This window comes from Akebia trifoliata, chromosome 7 (assembly GCF_017979445.1).
Source record: "Akebia trifoliata isolate Shusen 1 chromosome 7, ASM1797944v1, whole genome shotgun sequence".
Classification (NCBI taxonomy): Eukaryota; Viridiplantae; Streptophyta; class Magnoliopsida; order Ranunculales; family Lardizabalaceae; genus Akebia; species Akebia trifoliata.
The window spans coordinates 4,362,081-4,372,133 of record NC_141381.1 but is presented as its reverse complement, the minus strand read 5'-3'; the positions used below and the strand labels follow the sequence as shown (position 1 = coordinate 4,372,133).

Genomic DNA, 10,053 nt, shown 5'->3' with positions numbered 1-10,053 from the left:
TAGCAGCTTGAATGCCTTCTTAGGCCTCTCGTCTTCAACAAATGCTTGCTGATTTTTCTTCTAAAAGAAATTACATGCAGTCACTAAGAAATCTATCAATAATCATCTTCTAAAAGTTGCACAATAATCAATGGAAGTATTTTGCTAAGAGAAAAAACCATTGGAAACAAACTGGGGCACTCTGCAATGTGTCGTGCAAGGTTCATTACAACTGGAGATGCAGGTGCCTCCCCCACTGTAATATTGTTGAAATAAAAAGCAGCCAACCTATCAATGGAAGATGCACACTATCATTAAAAATATAATAGAATTAGTAAAAATATGAAGAACAATTTTGTCGCGATGTTTGACACTGAGATAAAGTGTCAACTATTTTTTTTCATTCAAAACTATGACAACTTGTTTGTACACTAGTTTCAAACTCACAAATAAATATTCCAAGTTACCTCCATACCTTATATATAAAAACACGGTACTTGTTCTTGATTTCAGTAGCCATAGCCATGAAGGCTTTTTCCACGTTAGTATCATTTTTCACACTTGTTTCCATGAATGGGATCCCAATTTCATCAGCAAATGCCTTAAAACAAAGAATTAAAAAGAAAACCATACTCAATTTCCTCAAGCATACAATGAGCTCTCATTATTTGTACAGATCTACAGTAGAAATACAGAATAGTAAAGAAAAACGAAAAAACAAAATGGAGTTTTTTTTCCCTGTACGAAGGAGATGAAAACATTGCTTTACATTGTTGAAGCCTTCTTGGTATGTTACATCATAAACTACTGCCAAAAACCCATCAACGTAAGACATTTCACCTTAGTGACAAGCGAACTCAGGTTGCACTCGTGCAAACATACAAAAAAGAACAAAGAATAAAAATGAACATTACTTACTATAATGCCATGTGCACCACGGTAGTAGCTGCTAGTGATTGTCCTGAAACGTTCTTGCCCAGCTGTGTCCCACTACATGATCAAAAAAAGGCAGCAGAAGTGCTTCAATTGTCATAAAGGAAATAACACAAAAAACAGTTGATAATGTGCGCCAAAAAATCATGACTTCTTTGGGTTGAAGACCAATCAATGGTCCATCAATAAGATTAGAAAATTTAGAATATTGTAGATGAGGAACCCCTTCCCAAAGCAATGTGTAATAGTATACAAAGAAAACATACACCATCCAATGGGCAAATCCCGCCTAGGAAACTTCCTCACAGAAAAATAGTCAACAGATTGGATAGTCTAACTATCTGATTCATCACAACATTTTAGATGGTCAGAAATACTGAAGTACCAAATGATATGTGTGTGCCACAAGTACATTTTAGGAGACACCTCTTTGTCCTCAGTGACCATTTACTCATCAGTCTTTGAATTATAAACGGATGGCCACCAAGATCTGTTTACAAGAAGAATTGCTCTGTTTTGCTTCCATATAAAGTTGCCAATCTTTGTTAAACTATAGTACCTTGACAAACATAAACTAAAATTGCCAGTTAATATGTCTAACATTGGAATGAGTTATTTTCAGCACTCCAAAATACAGCAAGTCCATTTTGCAAATCCTATATGAAAGATTATGATGTTATTATGCAATTCATGTGTTGTCCTTGTTAGATGAATCTGAATCTGAAAATTGATTCTCAAATGCGGAAATAAAATAAAGAGAATCGAAATCTGAAAAAAAAATGTTCAAAATCCATACCTCCGGCCATGGATTTCTCACGCTCTTACGCTGTGGATCTTTTGGTCTCAATTTGGTACTTTCAAACTCAGATTCTCTCACGTTAGATGGTGTAGTCTAAAGGAGATTGAGTTTGTAGAGTTTGGGGACTAAACGGATCTAAATATAACCAAATTTCAACGAGGCTTCCATCAAGCACTCGTCCACATCTCGGTTGGTTGTCACAATGTGATACATTCGTGGGTCACGTTTCTTAATTTCAAGAAATGTGTCGTCAAAGACACTGTGAGCCACTAAATAAATTCGAAAAAAAAGGGATTTCGTGGGTTTTTGATAGATCTACCACAAGAATCGAAAACTAACATTCTCCCACTTGGTCCACAATACAAATGTCTTATCTTAAACCCATCGATAATCAGAATTAAGTAATAAATACATGAATCATGGCGATAAGTCTTCTAATGACGAGTATTACCTTCCATGTATTACAATTTATTTATTTCTTAATATTATACTTTATGTGGTAACATTTCTTAATGAATAAACCCTATGTTTATTTTGATCCAACACAAATGAAGTTTCTCAAAATAAATTAAGGTGTACATAAATATGAGAAACATTACAATTAGAAGAGTTTCATTAAATGACATTGTACATACAATGAAAAATTACATAATGGAACCATGTCCCATATTCACTACATGATCTTAGAATTTCAACGGTGGCATGCCTTTAGTCAAATGATCAATGATCATCAATTCAGTGCTAACGTGCTCAATGACCATTTTATTTTCTTTAACACGTTTTCTTATAGTTAAATACTTAATGTCGATTTGTTTACTTCGACTTTCACTTTTGTTGTTCTTAGCTATGAAAACAGCAGCTGAATTGTCGTCATACATTATCAATGGCCTAGAGATAGAATCCATAATTTTAAGTCCAGATATGAAACTCTTAAGCCATACACCATGCGAAATGGCCTCAAAACAAGAAACGAACTCGGCTTCCATAGTGAAAATGGCAATCAAGGTCTATTTGGCACTTCTCCATGATACAGCTCTACCAACCATCACAAAAATGTAACCTGATGTTGATTTGTGTGAATCAACACAGCCAGCAAAGTCTGAATCTGAGTAACCAATTACTTCCAGATTGTCCGTTCGTCTATACTTGAGCATGTAATTCTAGTTCCTTGAAGGTACCTCATCACTTTCTTTGCAACTCTTCAGTAGTCTAAACCTGGATTACTCTGATATCGTCCCAGTATTCTCACAATAAATGCAATATTAGGTCTTGTGCAGACCAGAGCATACATTAGGCTTCCAACAGCAGAAGCATATGAAATGTTTTTCATTTGTTCCCTCTCAAGATCGTTCTTCGGGCATTAGTTTAAATTGAACCTATCACCCTTCACAATGAGAGCAACACTTGGTGAACAATTCTTCATCCAAAATCTCTCTAAAACCTTATTGATATAGGTTTCCTGCAACAGACCCAAGATACTTCGAAATTTGTCTCTATGAATCTTAATGCCAATGACATAAGACGCATCACTCATATCCTTCATATCAAAGTTTTTATAGAGGAATTATTTCACCTCATGTAGCAAACCCTTATCATTGGTTGTTAACAAAATATCATCTACATATAAAATAAGAAAATAAATTTTACTCCCACTGACCTTCTAGTATATAAATTGATCCATAATATTTTCTACAAAACCAAATAAAGAAATTACATTATGAAATTTTAAATACTATTGGCGGGATGCTTGTTTTAAATCGTATATGGATTTCTTAAGCTTGCAAATCAATTGCTCACCATCACTAGAGGGGAATCCTTCAAGTTGTTTCATGTAAACCTCCTCCTCTAGATCTTCATTAAGAAATGTTGTTTTCACATCCATTTGTTACAACTCTAAGTCAAAATGGGTTATTAATGCCAAAATAGTGCGCAATGAATCCTTTTTAGATACAGGAGAAAAGGTCTTCGTGTAATCAATTCCTTCCTTCTAAGTGAATCCCTTAGCAACGAGTCTTGTCTTGTATCTCTTAATATTGTCTAATGAGTCTTTCTTTGTCTTAAAGACCCATTTACAACCAATGACTTTTGCACTATTAGGCGACTCAATAAGGTTTTAGACTCCGTTACTCTTCATAAAATTCATCTCTTCCTCCATGGCATTGTACCATAATTCTGATTCTTTGCAACTCATGGCTTGCAAAAAAGATTCAGGATCATTTTCGACTCCAATATTGAAGTTAGATTCTTGTAGATACACAACATAATCACCAGAAATTACTAACCTTTTAGTTCTAGCAGATCTTCTTAATGTTACACCATCATCTTCCTCGGAAGTATGAGGTTCAACTCGTTGTTCAGAAGTCTTGGGCAACTCTTGAACAGTTTGATCTACTGGAATGTTGTCAACAGCTTGTGGAACTTCAATGATTGGTTGTTCAACAACAATTTGGTGCTGTGAACAATAACCAATTTATCACCTCAAATGGAAGGTTGAGACTCTGAATGATCCTTTTCAGAATCTATAGTTCTGATTTGATCGCTCCCACTGATCAAGTCATTTTAAAAAAATTTTGTATTTTCTTAATTCCACAATTCTAGTACTGTAAGATGGACAAAAAAATCTGTAACCTTTAGATCTTTCAACATATCCAATGAAATACCCACTAATGGTCCTTGGGTCCAGTTTCTTTTTTTATGAATTATAAATTCTTACTTCTGACGGACATCCCCAAATGATCATACGTCGCAAACTCGATTTCCAACCCTTCCATAATTCAAATGGCATTTTTAGGAATAACCTTGGTTAGAACTTGGTTTAATATATGCACTGTTGTCTTAAGTGTTTCAACCCACAAGGAATTAGAAAGATTGGAGTTGCTTAACATACTCCGCATCATGTCCAATAATGTTCAGTTTTTTCTTTCTGCCACACCATTCTGATCCAGTGAACCAAGCATAGTGTATTGGACAACTATCTCATGCTCTTGAAGAAACTTTGCAAATGGCCTAGGTGCTTATCCATCCTCTGTGTATCTACCATAATATTCTCCACTTCTATCTGATCTCACAATCTTAATTTGTTTGCCGCATTGTTTCTCTACTTCAGCCTTAAAAATTTTAAAGGCATCTAATGCTTCGTTCTTATTATGAAGCATGTAGAGATACATAGATCGTGAATAATCATCTATGAAGGAGATGAAGTATTTATGATTATGTGAGTCCATGTTTGGACTACATATATCAGTGTATATGATTTTTAATATAATTGAACTCATATTAGCACCTTTCTTTGACTTGTTGGCCTACTTTCTCTTTATGCAATTCACACAAGTCTCAAAATCAGTAAAATCCAGAGTACTAAGTACCCCATCATTTACTAATCTTTTAATTATTTCTATAGAGATATGACCTAATTTCCAGTGCCATAATGTAGAGGATTCCTCATTAATAACACATCTTTTAATACCAGTTTTAACATGCATAGCATTATGACTGGCATTGTTTTGTAAATTAATGTAGTAAAGACCATCAGACAAAATACCATTCCCAACACAATCAGATTTGTAAAATAAATTAAAGGATATTTATGAAAAGTGAAAGGAATATCCAAAAGGTACAAGTCTTGAAATTTAAATCAAATTTCTAGAAAAACTTGGAACATAAAAGATCTTTTCTAACTCTAAAACAAAACCACTACTTAAAGTTAAAGAGCATGTCCCTACAGGCTCCACATGTGAGCCTATCTTGTTTTCAGATAAGATGCTTTGCTCACTTCCCACTGACTTCCTTAGGTTTTACAAACCCTGCAAGAAATTTGAAATGTGGATTGTTGAACCAGAATTAACCCACCATGTGTTAATATTTACATTAACCATATTAGATTTATAACAAACAAATGAGATTGAATTACCTTTGTCCTCAAGTCATTTTTTAAATTTAGCACATTCCTTTTTCACGTGTCCCGTCTTTTTACAGAAGAAACACTTGAAATTTTTTTTGATATCAGCTTGGGGAGGTATTTTACCTTTCCCTTTCTGATTAACGTGAAATTTTCCCTTTCCTCGCGTAGCCAACATTGTACTCTCACCCAGTTCCATCACTAGCTTTCCTCCCTCTTAAACACACATGGTCATAAGTACATTAATTGACTATTTGTCTTTATGTGTGTTGTAAGATATTTTGAAGGACCCGTATTGATGCGAAAGGGTATTCAGAATGTAGAATACCAAAAAGGACTCTACTTAAGTTCAAAGTTCTAAGCTTATATATGATTGAGGCTAGGTTAGGACAAAGCTTAAGTCACTTTAGCCCGAAACACCGATATACTATCCCAGTTTTACTTGGCCAACCAGTATGTGGTGCTCCAATTTGATATACCCGAAGGTACTGTACTGAAGTTGTAACGTTCACTGTCATCCCCTATGTCCCGAAGGACCAGGTTAGCTTGGATCCGGTTACAAGGGCTTATAAGGATATGTCATGATGCAAACATGTATATGCATGCTCCTGAGTGTGTGCAAAGGGATAAAGTGCGCTCAGGGCATTTTCGTGAATATCCAATCATACAAATCATATTTATCCCATCATCAAACCAATCATAATAAATATAATAATTGATAACATCTAATCACAACCCAATGAAAAAAAGGACAAAATCTAACTTAATCTGAGAGTCTCATTGAGTCAACTGGGTTAACTCGAGTGAAAGTCAACCTAAGGATAGTCTTGGATCGGGTCGAGTTTGACCCTAAAATCTCCAGTAGAGTTGCCACTGAAATCGCCTCGACCTGTCTTCACTAAATAATGGATAGGGGTTCGATTTATTAATGGGGGACTTTTGAGAAATGAGAGTCGCCACCTAGTTTAGGTTTATGAACCAAAATTAACTCCAAATGGATATGGGTCGATCCACGAATCAGAGAGATGGGTAAGTGGTCAGATTACAGGTTTCGAAAAGTGTTAGGCACCGAACCCGCACGATCAACATGATCGATCTCTACTACGATCCAAAATCATCCTATGGTCAACATATAAATACTACAGTCAAGGTTACAGTTCAATAGCCATCATCAATTTATGTTGGGTTTGCCAAAAAAATTCTATGGCTAAAATTGTCCTCATTATTACATGATCATTCTTTGAATTCCATAAAATATGGAAGGATTTGAAAAAGTCCTAATTAGTTCCATGGTCTAAAATTAATTAATAAATTTCACCTGTAAATATTTCCCAAACTATCCAAAATAGAAACTGTCAAATTAGAACTTAGGATCTCAAAATTGGAATATAAAGTTTCCCAAATTAGAATTCAAAAAAAAAATATTTGTTGAATTTCCAAATTAGAAATTTCAAAAGATACATTTTCCAAAATAAACAATTCCAAAAATGTAAATTTTTAAATTTGAGATTCCCAAATATCCATGAACATGAACCTTTTAAATATGAAAGTGCAGGATCTTATAGATTGGGAAATTGCTAAAATATGAAATTTCTAAAATAGAAATCTATGAACATATATTCTCCTAAATTATAAACTACGCAATCCCATATTAGAAAATTTTCAAGCATGAATTTTTCAATAGTCCACAAATAATTTTCAAAAGGAAGAATTATTGAATAATGAAGTCCCGAATTAGAAGCTTATGGATTTGCCAAGAATCACCAAATTGGAAATTGACAAATATCATTGCATGAAATTTTCAAATTAGAAAGAAAAATCATCAAGAAAAATTTCATATTTACCGAATCCTTAAAATAATCAAACGAGCAAGCACACATGATTTTCGATTTTGTCAAAATCACTACCATTCAATAACATGCATATCTGTCAAGTCAAAGGGTATATTGATCACATGGAAAAATCCCAAAATAATAGGGAGAGCTCAAACATCATCATAAATCATGTAAATCCAAATTGAGCGTAATGATCATAATAAAAAAAAATCCTTTAATCCTTCTAACATGCAAAAATAATAAAATAAAATAACAAACAAAAATAAACAAGATGGAGAAATAAAAATATTTTCCAACCTATCAACATGCAAAATGAACAAAATAGAAAAATAAAACCTACGCAAACAAACATTCTCTTCGACCTATCGATCTAAAAAACATAGAAAAACTACATGAACTAAAAACATCTCCTAGTCCTATCAATGAGTAAAAAAAAGGAAAATATAGAAAATGACACCCACGTAAAACAAACATGTAAAACAAAAAAAACATATAAAAAAAATATTCTACCAACCTTATCAATATGCAAAAAACAAATAGAAACATAAAAAAAATAAAAACATTCTCCTAACCCTATTGAAATGTAAACAAATAAGAACTTGAAAAAAAAACCTAAAATGTTTTTCTAATCCTATCAATATGCAATAAATTATGCCATAGAAAAAAAAAAGAAAACAAGAATAAAAATAAAAATGAACCAAAACAAACTTACCTAATAAAGAAAGACGAAGAGTTGATTCCTTCAAGGAGGATCCAAAGGCTGTGAATATTTGCTACCAAGAGATGAGGACAGAGAGATGGATGTTCTGAGATGCACTGACACTACAACAGCAACTTGAAAGGTCTAAACAGAGAGGTGATGGTGCTCCGTGCGATGAAGGTAATGGCTGAAGGAGATGTCTGCCTGTGACGTGAATGCAATGGGGCTGTTGGAGTGGCTGTGTTGAGGACGTGGAGAAGAGGTTGATGTAGCAGGTTTAATGGAGTTAACAGAGAGGCAGCGAAAGGGCAGAAAGAGACGAATAGGAGAGATAAGTAAAAGAGGAGGCAGAGAGGGAGAGAAGTAGATCAGAGAGATGGCTGCAATGGCCACGTTTTGAAAAGAAGGTTGTTGTCTAGTGGCTGTAAGATGTGTAAGATGAGGGCAACGTTGTTGTCGTGGGTGTTACTAGTTTGTAAGAAAAAAAATAACAACTATACATTGGAGAAGAGACTGTGAGTGGTAATGAAGAAGAAGAAAGGGCTGGACAGCAAGGGGGGACCTGGTAGAGAGACGAATGGGAGAGGAAGGTTGTTGTACTGAATGTTAGGCAGTAAGAGGATGTTGCAGGTCTCACAGCAACAGGCTGTGCTGTAGGTTTAGTCAAAAAAAGAAGAAGAGACAAGGGCTGAGGGAGGGTCTTGGCTCAACAGAGAGTGAGAAGGGCTGTAGAAGGGAGAGAGGGTAGAGAGTGCATAGAGAGAGAGAAAGAGAGAGAGAGAGAGGAAGGAGAAGCTCTTTCTTTCTTCTTCTTCTTCATTGTTCCCTTCTTCCTTTCTTCGTTGCTGTCCAAGAGGACATGAGGGAGAGAAGAGGGAGATCAGAGAGATGAAGACGTCTATCCAACGACGTTAGAGAGAGCCGAGAAAGAGAGAGAGTCGAAGGCCGTTGAGAGAAAGACCAAAGGAGGACGTTTTCTTTTTTTTTTTTTAGAAGAAGGAGACGTCCTTCTTTTTTATACAAAAACCAACTTTCTAATTTCTTATCTTTCTTTTTTTTTTTTAACACGTTTTTCCCTTCTTTGGCTCATTTCATTTTAGGAGAATGTAGGTGGGGAGTCCACGCTACTCGTAGTACGGTGGTTCTCCTATAATCAATTAGATTTTTAATGTTTGATTGAAAAAAAAATTTGTTATTATTTTTTATTTGATTGGTTCATTTTGATTTTGTCGATGGGATTTTTATTTTGGTCGATTTTTTTTTCCCGATTGTTTAATTGGTCAATTTAATTTTCATTGGGTTAATTGATTAGGTTTTGTTTGATCGATTGATTTTGATTGGATTCAATTTTAAATTTGATTCTATTGGTTGATCGATTTTTAAATTTTTTTGATGGGGTTCAATTTTGAAATTTAACTTTGTTGATTAGATTTTGATTTTATTTTCATTGTTTAATTCTTTTTCTTTATTGGATTTTATTTTTATTTAGATTGGATTTTTAACCGGATTCGATTTTTATTACATTTTCCTAAGGATTAGGATCTCTAAGTTGAATTTGGAGATTGAGGGGCATTTCAGTTCTTTTTATAATTTTTCCTAATTTTCTCTGTTTTCATCGATTTGGGTCCCGTTAGACCCGAAATCCTGTTCTGAGTGCAATAGAGGTGCTTCCGAGGTCTTTCGGAGGTTCAAAATCAATAAAGGGTATTTTTGGCATTTTATCGATTTTTGTAGATTTTTACGAATTCTGGCGTGAAGTTTCTTTCAGTCCCAACGTGATTATTTCTATATTTCAAAGTTGCATTTTCCTAATGTAGCAAGGTCTCTAAGTTATCGAATTGTGTATCGAACCTAAGGTGTACGTGTTTGCTAAGTCGAGTGTAAGGTGTAGTGATTCTAAGCGTACGTA

At 34.4% G+C, this 10,053-nt stretch overlaps 1 long non-coding RNA gene across 1 annotated transcript; it reads right to left on the bottom strand.

Moving 5' to 3' along the window:
* LOC147398057 (uncharacterized) lies at positions 1-8,906 on the bottom strand. Its single transcript, XR_015179722.1, has 4 exons — positions 8,157-8,906; positions 894-969; positions 455-783; positions 1-267 (listed from the first exon to the last, which is right to left on the bottom strand). It is a non-coding gene; the product is annotated as an uncharacterized LOC147398057 (long non-coding RNA).
* Between the last annotated feature and the right edge of the window lie 1,147 nt (positions 8,907-10,053).